The sequence below is a fragment of the Aptenodytes forsteri genome, unplaced genomic scaffold, assembly GCF_000699145.1.
Source record: "Aptenodytes forsteri isolate BGI_AS27 unplaced genomic scaffold, ASM69914v1 Scaffold51, whole genome shotgun sequence".
NCBI lineage: Eukaryota > Metazoa > Chordata > Aves > Sphenisciformes > Spheniscidae > Aptenodytes > Aptenodytes forsteri.
Genome location: NW_008795495.1, coordinates 5,786,576 through 5,801,083, shown reverse-complemented (window position 1 = coordinate 5,801,083; position 14,508 = coordinate 5,786,576).

Below are 14,508 nucleotides of genomic sequence, written 5' to 3'. Positions count from 1 at the left end.
TTGCTGGGAAAATCATGAGGGCTTCTCCAGTCCCTCATCTGAAAGGCCCAGAAACCTCACCCTTACATTAGTACCTAGGAGTACTTATTCCTCCTATGCATTAATGGACAAAAATAGGCACTTCCAGAGGATAATTCACCTCTTAAGCTGCATGTCTCTCTGCACTTACTATACAGGTGATTACTCCTAACCCAGGTGCTCTACTGGAAAACTCACAGGTAGTTGGGTTGAATCTGAATCAAACAACAAACACCTCTGCTGCTGTTTGGAAGATGTACTAGAAGAGCTCCGTGTGAGGGAGAACATCTGAAGAAATCAAGTTACTGGGTGATGTATAGAGAAAATAGAATATATTTGTTTTCTTTTTACTGCCTAGTTATTCATAGGACTTATAGCTGTATTATGTATCTGATTCTTTAAATAAACTATTTTTTTTTTAATGGTGAATATCTGTTAGTGTGTTTTGGCAGATATGTCTTGCTTTTTTCATCTAAAAATCAAATATTCTTTAAGTCTGATAAAGGCAAATTTTTGTGCTTGTATTTGGTTATTGTTATATCTCAACAGATATTGACACCATTAGATTTTCTCTATGTTTCAAAATACTAACAATGGGAGCTAACATTTAACCCCTATAGTTAGAAAAGCTAAAAAAAAATCATACACCAGGAGTTGCTGCTTATCTCTTCTTAGATCAATCAGCAAACAAAAACCTAAACAAAACAAAAATGACTGAGCTGGCATTGTATGTTTAATGGATGTAGAGACTGATGTGAAAGCTGTTGTAAACACCCATTCATGAAATCCTCCTCTAAGGTCAGAGGCAATGCAGTCTGTCATGTCTTGAAAGAGAAGTTAAGTATCCCTCCTGATGATTCAGACGTTAAACTTATGACAGGGATTCATAAGAAGAGGATGTAAAACTCATTTAAATTAGTGGGTACTTTGCCTGTGTCTGAACAGCAGGATTGAGAGAGCAGGAAAAAAAGCTATGTGGTAAGACAGAGAGAAAAGGAAAGCCAATGCTAGAAAACGCCGACCCTCTGCTATTAGCTGCTAATCTTAAAAGGGACTTTTAAACTGAAATATCACTGTGTGGAAGAGTTTTCTGAAAGCCATGTTCAAACTGCAGTGGGTAGGCAGCTAATTTTCCATGTAATATTATCCGAGGTGTGGAGGATACTGACACGATATAGAAACACAAAAGACAGCACATGACCGCAGTATTTGTTTCAGTGAGTTCAGTACCATCTACAGACACCACATTAAGTAATGAGTTCTAGCAGAAAAGTCCAGTCAAGCTGCTTGTGCCATTTCCCTAACTAAATATTTTATACATTAAAGTATCACTGGGACCCAAACAGTGAAATTATAACTAGAAAGCATGAGTCTCTGTTTAGTGCCTAACACTCTTCATTGCCTGGATTTTGTAGCATAAAAGAGAAAAAGAGAGGACTAAGCTGAGTTAGTTATAAAATATATTCGTATCGTGTATACTCTGATTTTTGCCACCAAACCGAGCATGTAGCAGAGCCATGTGACCTTTTGGGCGTGCGTAACAGCCTCTAAAGATTTCTCAGCACTATTCCGTGTGAAAAATGCAAGAAACACATTTTCTAGTTAAAATATCTAGGGATAAACTAACACACTCTCCACTTTAAATCAGATAGGGAAATGTATTTTGTTAATATTTGTGCTATCAATACCATTAAGAGGTGCCTATAAATAACAACGGGCATCTGAAAAGACTGCCTCCTACCCCAGGATGTTTTTAAGTCAGGAAACTCAAAGTACTAAGGAAAGAAATGCCAGTAGAGAAAATGAACTCTATAATTGACAAATTATGTGAATCTAATGACAGAAGTTTCAAAAAGAAGATGGAACAAACAGGAAGAAGATTTTACTTTTATATCTGCTCCAAACTTGTCTTTAATATTAAAGAATCTGTGGAGCACAGTGTGCAACTGTATAGACAGCTGCATCGTATACTACTGTAATCCATAGTAGACATAAGAGGAAAAATTACTTTTAAAACAGAAGATCACAAGGAATGCAGCAATGTTTGTTTATCTTTGTTTTCCTTTTTCAAAACATCTTAAAGATTCCCAAGGAATCAATTTAGCTGCTTGGGCCAGTTTGAGCAAAAAATAATTTAAGACTTCTGAAAATGTTAATATAGGTGCTAAAATTTATTTTGTTAATTGCTGGAATAATCAATAACTAATTTTCATTCTAAACTAGGTCCTTCATGTGTCTTAAATAACCCAGTGGAAGATCATTTACATCTCAATAACAACCCTTAACAATGTCATGTCATTAAAATCCAAACTAAATCTCAATAATGTAGGTTAGTGACCAGTAAAGGACTTATTACCTGGGTCAAGTCCTTGGGGGCTGTGGTGGGCCAACTGGTGAAAGCCTTGCTTGTGTGCAGCTTTTACTCCAAAATACGAGCATGGTATCCCACAGGATTGGTCCCATTATTTGGTGCTATGTCATTTTCTAAATGGTTATACATTACGCCTATTTCAGGAGCAGATTAGTAATATGAAGGTCAACCAAGCATAACAAAACAAAACAAAACAACAACCAAAAAAAACCCCAGACATCAGAGTAATATGCAGTAGAGAGCTTTAAAAATAAACAAATAAATATGGCTTTGAAAGCTTACTTGGAGTTTCACCTTGCTTTCATTAAAATGTTTCTGTGTAACATGGTAATTAGCAGAAATGGGAAGTAAAAGTATATTAGCCTTATGTACTAGATAGGAACAGAGAAAGGCATAACTATTTTAAGATGCATTTTTAACAATGCTTTTGTGATACCAACACACTTGCTGATGATATTGAAATTTTTATGTTAATTAAACAACCCCTAACCACTCAGTACATCTCAGATATATACACTTTGTAATTACCTCCATTATTGAAATAGCTAGTTTGATTTATCCTTGCCACAGTAACATTCTAGCTTCTGTTATTTTTGTCTTTAGAAAAACATAGGTCCCAGTGAGGGAATATAAAACTATTACTGTAAATTAAATATTAAAGCTAACTTATTTTTGCATAAGAACACTGTCAAATAATGGTGATAACTGTTCCTAAGAAATGAACTTTTTTTGCCTTTTTTGGAACACAAATTAAAATCTAATTTTCAGTTCTTTTGTAAATTTCATATAGTTAGTGTGTATAGTTTTACTGATGGCAGAAGCTTAACAGGGAGCTATTATAGTCTTAGCTTAGCGATTAAGAAATACAACATTTGTTGAAGAGCTAGGCCTTTTAGTCTAGAATGGATTATCACTTGATCCTTCCTTAAGCATTTTTATACAGGAGTGCATTATCCTTGGAGCCACCCTGGGCTCCATGCCTCATTAACCTGGGTGTTAGATAAATCAAAGGCAGCCTCAGAGACAAAGATAAGCAAACTGCCGGCCAGCAAGACGATGATGTATGGATCCAGGAGGCTAATAGGAAAGTATTGACAGGAAAATGGTGTGCTTATCCTGCAATCACTGCATATTGCAATGAGAGCTCCCAAAAGCAGATGGGATACACTTCAGGGAATGCAGGAGTAGGAGATTGTTAGGCAGAAATGGATCCTCACATCTTAAATTCTAACAAGAACTTTGTTTCTTTGCGGCAGCGCTTCAAGCACAGCAGAGAGGTTAGTACCCAGGCAATGGCAAACTCTAAAAAGTGAATTCATGGTAGGGGTAAACATTATTATTATTTTAAGATTGTAATATAACCACCAAAGCTGAATTTCACATAAGTCAAACATTAAAACAAACACACGTTGCAGAGACAATACACAGATCAACAATTCCGTATGCACAGAAAAAGCACTTAGGACTAAGAATACTCTATAAAGCCTTCTGCAGAAAACAATGTTTCAGCTATTAATACCTTTCCAATGAGGAAGGCAGCGTGATCGACAAAAATTCTTGCAAAACAGGGTACATTCTGTGATTTCCCCTTGTGCTTGTTTTCCCTTCATTTCCAAGGGTAACATTTTCCAGAGGATCTAAGCCTTAGCCACAAACCATCTCTTAGGTCCAGTAAGCGGCCCGCTTCCACTATTTGGAAACGATGAAAAGTGCTCCAAGTTTTGTAAGGCCTGCTGCTGTTTTCCTGGGGTTTCTTTTCCAAGACTCAGTTCAGTAGATTGATTTTAGAAGGATTTATTTATTTGTTTGCTTGCTTGTTTGTTTGTTTAAAGCATAGATTAAAAAAATAGCTGAATTAAGGGAAAGACCCTCAGAAAATTTTGGGTCAATCTGAGTATGATCATACAGCTCCTGGAAAATAAAGCTGGATTTGACATGATTCATTCTCCTCTTTAGTTATTTCTGTAGGCTGTGGTGTTTTGTAAGACCTTTTCTCTTAAATGTGCATAACTACCCTTTCAAAAGAAAGGTATTTAGGTGTCCTCCTAAATCCTGACCCCATCTTAAAATCATAATTTACCATGCTGTCTTTTTCTTTCTGTAATTTGAATATCAGCCTAGTAGTTTTAAATTAACATTCCTGTTGACTCCACTAGGAGTAGGATCAAACCCCAAGCCTACATACTGAACAGAGTTGGTCTTACTTTCCCCAGTGTTGTGACTTACTGGGGACAAGGGACAGGATGAAAAGCACCCAGTAGCATTCTGATAACAGTAAACAGCCTAAAATTTGAGTTAAGCTAAATTTGATACACAAAATCTGAGGCTATTTTACAGCCTGGTCTGATAAACCAGACGTTTTTCAACGCCAAAAAAAGCTGGTGCTCAAAAAGTGAATGTGCAATATAGGAAGGTGCTGTCTGCAGAGATCCTGTGTCTCTTGCTGCAGAAGCAGGAAGAGACGTACGCAGGAAATGGATCAAGTGATGGTAGGAAGGGATTCATGGTGTCACAGTTGGTACAGATGAGCAGCACCCCAGAGGGCTGGGTTCTCTCTCCACTTCTGCCATAGAGATGCCGACCATATCTCAGAACACATTTTTTCCTGCAATTCTCACTTTTTCAGTAGGTACCTTGAATAGAAGGACGATCACTGTAGGTGAACTGGTGGGGAGATGGGCATCTCTGAGGGTAACTATCAATTCCTTGTTTCAGGTTGCTCACCTCAACGTGCCTGGGGCTTGATGCACTGAGGTGCTTAACAAGGAAATTTAGAAGGTGAGAAGGCCCATTAACTCAGTATGATCTAGATATAATATCACCATAGTGTATGAATTCAGGTTTGCACTTGGCACTCCTAGGTGCAACCTCAAATTAATGGGAGCTTATATACTTGTCCTTTGGTATGTTGCAACAGTTTCCCTTCCTCTATATTCATCCTTTGTGTTTCTGCCATCCTACAGCCTATACCCAGCCCCTCTTCTAAAATCCCACCTGGCTCCATGGACTACTACCTCCTCCTCACTCATAATCCAAGAATCATAGAATAGAATCATAGAATCATTGAGGTTGGAAAAGACCTCTAAGAGCCATGAGGTCTCCCCTCAGCCTCTTCTTCTGCAGGCTAAACAACCCCAGTTCCCTCAACCGCTCCTCATAAGACTTGTTCTCCAGATCCCTCACCAGCTTCAATGGAAAAACTGCTCCTTCCTCTTTTCATGCAATCTTGGCATCACCAGGGAAAAGGATGAGAACAAATGTGGGCAAGCTTCTCCAAGCTAGCTTGGCTAGCTCCATGGACAGACAGATAAAATGGAAAAGCTTTGTTAACGGGCTCAGGGAGCTCTGTGGAGGCAAAGCTTGTCTGTGTGCCTGCCATAGGTCCTCACAGTGAGGAGGAGAACCTAGAGCCCTATAGGGGCTCTAGGAGCTATAGAGAGCCCTTAGCACTGTCCTCAAACATCAGGCTCCTTGCCCAGCAATTATGTTATGCCCAACAAATCTCTACTAAGCAAGTGAAAAGAAAGAAACCCATGGATTTATAATTTGGCTGAGTTTGGGAGGTTTGAAGAGGGATGGTGAAAAAGCATTATCTATAGTTTCAGCAACATGTCTCTTTTCTGAGATGCTAGACCTTTTAAATAAAAGGTCGTACAAATATCATTTCTAGTGAAATAATATTTTTGTATCATCGAACCTAGTCCCAAAAATGCTGAACAATCTTTGCTGATTATTTTTTTCTAAAACAATTTTGTTTCAGGCAAAAACATAGCATATAAAATTACAGTCCAAGTAGTCAAAGAGCAACACAGTTAAAACCAACTGAGAAGAGAGTCTTATAAGGGAAAATAACACAGAACTTAACCTATATGTTCATGAGAGCTCCACCTTGAACTACTGTAAATACTCTGTTTTGAAAGAACCATGAAGCTTTTAAAATTAGTTTCTTTTTACTTGGCTATTCTGAAACAATGGGTAAAGGAAATATCCAAATGCAGAGTAACTCTGAGCCACAACAGAACAAAAAAAACATAAATAAACTATTTTGTAATTCTGAGGCTTTAAGTAGTAACATTCAAGTACTATGGAATTTTGACTTTTTCGGGTTGTTCTTCCATCTGTTCTCTCATTCCCCTTTCTCTCCCACAGAATACATAATTGCTAGATGAGTGATATGTACCAAACCCTGACAGTTTGGGAGTTTCCTCCTCATATTCCAAAAATCCCTTTGCAATTTTCATCCAGAGGAATACCAGATGTGTTTTCTGCTATATAATGTAGCCACCTTCTTCTGTGTGACAAAGTGTTGTATAGTGCCTTCTATGAAGTTCGGGGATTGCCAAATGGGACAAACCCAATCCTACAGAAATATAGTATTGCAGATATAGTTATGCTTATATAGACACAGTAATAGTTATGACCAGATATTACAGGAGCTTGGTACACCACAGCTCCTATTGCTTTTCTCTGAGACACTGGCTTCTGATCAGTTTTGGAAACTTGACCAACATCTATTGAGTTGATTAATCAGATGTTCTTTAGAAAACCTGTCCTCAATGTGGATTTTGAAAAGATATTTCTTGAGCTTTGCATTACAAATCATTATTATTCCAAGAATTAACATGATAACAGAACAGAATTTCCTGAAATACAGTTAATGATACTGTTACGTTAGTCAGTGTAATACTACAAATGTCCTCCTCTGGAGGGACACGTGGACCATTTGTCTAAATTAGATACATTTAGAAACTGAGCTTCAAATTTACCTGAGATGTTAAACAGAAACTCACTTTATCATGTATGCTCTAGAAAACCTCCAGTCAAGCCTTTACACTAGAGATAGCAATGCAAGTCACACCATTTTCAAAGAAACATGCTTAATAAATTAAAACACAGTCTTATTTACCTACTTACTCGCTTCTCAGTCAGCATGAGTCAATTCCCTGACGGGTTTACTAAAATACCACTGACTTTTTTGTTATCATCACTGACAGCAAAAAAATAACAAGTGTATTTTGCTGCTCAGCTGGTAACTAGACAATTTTGCAAGGCTTAATTTTGTATATTTTTATATATATATGTATGCATGTATGTATATATATTTCTAACAGTAATTCCCAGTGTGAACAGGGCATTCTGAACATTTCCCCCCTTGAAAACCAAACCAAAATAAAATAACCTAAGCACGGCCAGAATGCTGTGCATTTTCCAACCACCTCGCTGCGTTTGATTTGTTTGTACCGCTTTATCTGGTCTCCTTCATGATCCCAGGGAACAGCTTGATTAATGCCCACTCTAAGCCGTACAAGGAGCAGTCGCAGGCAGGTAGTTATTCAGAAGAGCTGCAGGTACCTGGCTCACGCCCCGGTGGTCGCGGCGCCTTTAACGGCTCTCTCCGGGTCTGCCTGTTATCTGCCTGCCCCTGGGGCCGGCAGCTGTGCTTCCCGATGGCCTGATGGACTGGCTCGTGTACCTGGGGATGCGGGCAGGGCGCATCCATTACTCATTTGTGACAATAACCAATCGAGGAAGATGTAGAACTCAATTCCGGCAGAAAGACCTATAATGTTGGAGTCAGGAGGTTATCGCTGTGGGACCTGCACCTTGCTCCTTACCCCTCTTATCGAGAGCTTTACAGCCCCTGCCGGAGCAGCATCTTGTAAAGCTGAGGGCTGCAGATCTGGGGCCCAGATTAGCATGCATCTTCCTAAATGCTACAACATTTAATTAAAAAGTAGATGTTAGTCAAATGGTTACTGGCTGAGAAGATGCTTTTGGTAAACAGGAGGCAAAAGCTAAAGGGTTTTGCCACGGAAGGAGGTGGCAACCGATTTTCTTAAATCGTGTCTTTGTAGAAAATGACGTGTTTCTCTCTATTCTCATTTCACAGAGAAATTTTATGCAAGGGACCAGCACAATCCCAAATCCAATCCATAATGCCTGTTAATATAGGTGAGAATCTGTGATTAAGGACAGCATAAAGACCTTAGCACTTGAAAAATGACAAGGGACATAGCTTTGGATAAAGCACAGATGTTGTTTGATGGCTGCCTATTCATATTTAAATGTTCTGAGAAAGATTCTGTCTTTTAGAGAGAAATTAGTAAGAAAAACTCAGGAAAGGTCATTAAGATATGTGCAATGTAAGAAATGGAAAACTCACTTGATGATTTAGAGCCTTTTCTCTAAATATCTTGATCCTAGGAGGATCCAGGTAGACTTTTTAGGTACCTTAATTGTTTAAAACGACTCAAACTTCTGAAAGAGCAGATAGAAATAGTACTCATTTATCATTAATGCCTTAAATTATATTTAGGAAGCTCATTTAATCAGTCATACAGACCACAGATTCTGCCAGTGTTTTAGCAAACTGTGCCTGAACTGAAAATGGAAAGATATAGATTAAAAAATGGTTTTATCAAAGATAGAAAGTGCTGGCTTAACTGTGTAAAACTGTTAATTACCAAAATACCAGTAGATGAATTCACCATCTGCATCACCAGAATACAGTGTAAGAATTTAATTTTATTCCTACAGAAGAATATAATTCTATTCACTTAGGGATAAAACATTAAATCTAGTAAAAACAGCATTCAAAAATAATCTGTAATCTTTTGTACACCTTCTTAGAAAACTTATAGCATATTTTTAAACTGGGACAAATCAGGAGGTTCAATCACAGAATATTGAGGCATAAAACTGACAATCAATTTTATGCATCTATCTCCATTTATATCTACTTTCTTTAAGAGAGTATTCCATGATATATGAATAGCATTTTAGCATAGCTCATTTAAGTATGCTTTCCTCTGTACTTTTCCTGGATTTATTAACATATTTTAACCTTTTTTCAGCATTTCCAATGTGGACTTTAGCAAATATTAATTATTTAACAGCATCAAAAGCCATGTAAAGGTAGGATGAGAATAGAGACAGTGGTAAAGAACCTTCTACTTTGCAACCCTAGAATAAAATCAGCCAAAGCAAAATTATACTGCAGCAGAAGAAAAAAATCAGGAGAAGCGAGACTTAGAGCAGTATTCAGGGCAGGGGGAATAAAAGCATCCTTGAGATGGTGAGAGGCAAAAAGAAGGAGACAAATAAATTAGGAACTGGAAATGAGCAGAGCCAAACAAGAGCTCTGGGTATTGAAAACCTGTATTTGCATGAACAGAGAGAAGCTTGCAAAAGAAAGAAAGATGAGAGAGGGAGGTGATCGCATAGTTATTGAGTGAGCACTGCTACACCTGGGCTATTTTGCACAGGCTTGAAGAGCCAAGGCACCATGATACTAAAACAGAAGAAAGAAAGGCAAGACCTGCTAGGTGGCCGACGACCAGGGTATTTTCCTCCTCTCTGAAAGGACCAACCACTCTAAAATACTGAGGGTTTGAAGAACCAGGAGAAAGTTTCAGCAGGTTGTACTTAACTTAAAGAAGGAACATAGAGGAAGGCAATCAATAATTCTTGTTCTCAGCTGAGAAATCAAACCCCATTAGAGCATCAGGAATGAGCATAACTAAAACAGCTACAGCTTGGCTGAGGATCTGGGGATTTATAGCTCTTCTATCTGCAACTGGAGAATATGAAAGAAGTGGCCAACCTCAGTCTTGTGAAAGAAGATTAAGGATGCTTCTGCCTTAATCTCTCTTGTGAAATGTTTAGACCTTCAAAATTTCAGGAAATTCCAAGTTACTGGAAAAACAACAGAGCCTATATACAATAGGGCCTATCTGGGAAACAACAGAGCCTATATGCCATAAAATTGTGTCTACGTCATGGGCTCAAGCACTGGTACTGTACAAATGTTGTGCTTTGTGGCATGACCATTGCGTGGACCCACCAGTGCAATGCCTGGACACAATTCAGGGAGTGGAACCAACCAAAGACTGCTCTTTTTACCTGGCATAGATCAGGCCACTATGTTTGTGGGGAGCTAACTGTGCCATGCCACTTGCTCAAAGGATCAGAGAATAGTCTCTGGCCCACTGAGCTTACTAGTATGGATGTAGATTTTAGGTGCCTTGTCCCTAAAGCTGCTGTAGTCTAAAAGACAGCACGTACAGACACTACAGGGGCAAAGATCATAGAATCATAGAATCACAGAATCGTTTAGGTTGGAAAGACCTTTAAGGTCATCGAGCCTAACCGTTAACCTAACACTGCCAAGTCCACCACTAAACCATGTCCCTAAGCGCCACAACTACACGTCTTTTAAATACTTCCAGGGATGGTGACTCAACCACTTCCCTGGGCAGCCTGTTTCAGTGCTTGATAAACCTTTCAGTGAAGAAATTTTTCCTAATTTCCAGTCTAAACCTTCCCTGGCGCAACTTGAGGCCATTTCCTCTCGTCCTATCGCTTGTTACTTGGGAGAAGAGACTGACACCCACCTCGCTACAACCTCCTTTCAGGTAGTTGTAGAGAGTGATGAGGTCTCCCCTCAGCCTCCTTTTCTCCAGGCTAAACAACCCCAGTTCCCTCAGCCACTCCTCATAAGACTTGTGCTCTAGACCCTTCACCAACATCATTGCCCTTCTCTGGACATGCTCCAGCACCTCAATGTCTTTCTTGTAGTGAGGGACCCAAAACTGAATGATATGCCACTCTGAATATATATATACGTAGTTGTGAGCATGACATGTACAGTAAAACTACTTCTGATAAACTTTTCAGGCAGGATTCATCTGCCCTTGGTTTAGATGTCTACAAGTTGAACATTTAAGTCTGAGCCAGTGATGTATGGTAGTTTAGAGTCATCAGAGAAAGACGAATCCACTTCCAAAGGCACCCCCAGACAGCTCAGGTTTGTCACTTAGGATGAGGTTAATTGTTCTCTGAAGGTGTTGTTTCTCCTTATTGGCAACCCATAAAGCCCGGAATGATGAGATCAGCCTTGGATGTACCAATTTTAGATGGCTAAAGCTAGGCAAAATGAGTTCTACCTCTGTGACTATTCGGTTGTTTGGACACTGCAGCAGTAAGTGTGTGTATTGAAAAGCCTGAACAGAGCCCTGGTCTTCTCCCTGTCTCGCAGGTTGACATCCCACTTCATTCTCCCTAATGGTGAGATTTGGTTCAACAGGCACAAACTGAGTTCCCTTTTCCCAACTCACTCTGCTTTGACTGCAGCAAATCCAAGAAACGCTTGTGAGATAGTGTCAGAAACAACACTGAAAGGAGAGACAACAGAGTGGAAGAATAACCACCACTCAGGGCACAGGACCACCAGCTGACTGGTGTTCCCAGGGGCATCTGAGAACAATATTCACAATGTAGTTAGAAGTTTATTTTAAAGAAGTGCATTCATATGTTTGGTGTTATCTACACAGGAACATCTCAAAATATGATATAGCTTAGTTAACTTCAACTAGCATAACACCACACTTTTCTGAATTAGGTTTCAACCCTCTAAACGAGGGGTGAATATGCAATAATGTCTTCAAAGTTGTTTTTAGGTCAGCTGTAGATTTCATTAGGTAAGCGTATGAACCTCAATTCATAGATGAGGCAAACAAGTTCAGACCCATGTAGTTAGATCCAGTCAGCTCACCCTGTTTTTTAAGTGAATGTATCATAAACATTTTAAATCAGTATACAATAAATTCACATTGCTTTGTTTTCCACCCTATTTATGATCACCTGTTTACAGTCAGTCTCTACCCATGACCAGAATATTCATGAATGTAAAAAGATCTACCCAGTTCAGCAGCCCAGTTCTAATGAGCAATGTTACACCACTGAAAAGGAAAATGCCTGCACTGAGACGGCTTATTTTTGGTTCTAAAATTAAGCTTGTGACTATCTCTTTTCATCAACTATAAATTAAATCATGATCAGAAATGCTCTTTGTAACTCTGAAAGAAAATGGCTCACTAGTCATGACTAATAAGTGTGGAACTTACAAAAGTAGATCTGGATAGTGCTTTGCATGTACATCACAAGTGGATCACTTTGAAATAATGGGTCTATAACAGGAGCTTACTTAACTACAGACCAATGATAACATGTTTAACCATATCAGCTGCAATGATACCTGACCTTTCTATGATGTTCTAGGGTTTGAGGGTTTGGGTTTCTTTCTTTTCAGGATTTTGAAGTGACTCACATTTTCTGACATTATTCCCTTCATTTGGAAGATCAGGAGAATTGAACTGCACCACAGCTGAATAGCATCTTCAAAACTTCAAGTGAAAGAAGCAAGATATGTCCTTAACTCTAAACTTGTAAGGAACTCACTAAGAACAAACTGCAAGCCTAATATTTTATGGTACAGTGTGCCTTTGGAAACAATGTATTTCCACCAAAAAAGTTATTACCTATCTATCTATACCATATAGGACATAGCTGCTGGAAAGCTGCTTGGCAGAAAAAGGACCTGGGGGTCCTCATGGACACCAGGTTGAACATGAGCCAGCAATGTGCCCTTGCTGCAAAAAAGGTAAGTGATATCCTCAGCTGTATTAGAAAAAGTATTACCAGCAGGTCCTTCCCCTTTTTTCAGCACTTGTGGGACCATACCTGGAGTGCTGTGTCCAGTTCTGGGCTCCTCAGTAGAGGAGAGACATGGACATACTGGAGAGGGTTCAACAGGGGACCACAGGGATGATAAAGGAACTGGAGCATCTCACATATGAGGACAGGCTGAGAGAGCTCGGACTGTTCAGCCTGGAGAAGAGAAGGCGCAGGGGATCTTATCAATGTATATAAATACCTGAAGGGAGGGTGCAAAGAGGATGGAGCCAGTCTCTTTTCAGTGGTGCCAGTGACAGGAGCAGAGGCAGTGGGCACACACAGAAACACAGGACGTTCCCTCTGAGCATCAGGAAACACTTTTTTTTTTACTGTGAGATTGACAGAGCCCTGGCACAGGTTGCCCAGAGAGGTTGTGGAGTCATCTCCATCCTTGGAGATATTCAAAAGCCATCAGGACATGGTCCTGGGCACCCGGCTTGAGCAGGGGATGTTGGGCCAGATGACCTCCAGAGGTCCCTTCCAATCCCAGCCATTATTTAATTCTCTGATTTTTTACTAAAAAGAGTTATCATACTTCCCTGTATACCCAATACATGTTTCCCCCAGAAGTACTCACACAATACATATTACGCAGCTTGTATACAGTCATAGTTTCCATGACAGCAGGAAGCACTTAAACTAAGACTATATGCAAGCTTTGACCACATTCCATTGACTTACACAAAAGTAGATTTTGACAAATTCTAGGTAGGTTTGGAACATCTGATGCTAAAATTTGAAGTTTCAGAAAAATCAGGTATATACTAAAGGAGCACATGGGTTCCATTAAAGAATCACTTAGCTACATCTCTAACCTATCTGGATTCAAACCTCTCAGAGGTCATGGTCTTCCTGTAGATAGGATAAACGTATATATAGCTGAATTTCAGTATCACTGTATATGATGGAACACAGAACTTCAAAAACACATTCAAATCTGCATGAAGCATGAAAAGCCACTCCCAGAATATATTTACAAACAAGGAGAAATTCTTGAACTTAATTCAGTAAAAACTGACAAAAACATACAAAAGTTTTCAGATATGCATCACCTTTAAATGGAGTTATACCAACAAAATATTCAGTAGTACAGAAAAAAAAATTCACCTTAATTTCCTCAGTATGAAGTGTTCCGTTTAAAATCAAGAAGTCATAGTTGTACCATAGTCATGGTAGAAGTTTGCTTGGAGTTAGATTCTGTTACCACCAAAGGAAAAGTGAAGGCAAAGTCAAAAGAGTATATAAATAAGAAGAGCTATTTATTATGTCTCAGACAGCTGAAAGAAATGCTCAGAAGTCTTAGTGCTTTTTTTGTGTCTCTCCTCTTCCATGATAGATTACGCTGTCTAGGTGGATTGACATCATATCTCAGATAATAAATATACCTGATTGAAACTCTGAATTTAAAAGTTTAAACTTGCCTTAAACTAAACTAAACTTAAACTTAGCAGTTTAAAAAGAAAGTTTCAAACCAGAAGAGAAGATTAAGCTTTGATTTTTCCAGGGATTTCCACTGTGAAAGAGGTGGGAAGTTGTACAAGTTTTGACACCTTATGTTTTGAAAAGCATAATTTTATATAATTTTTTTTTATAATTTGTATTAT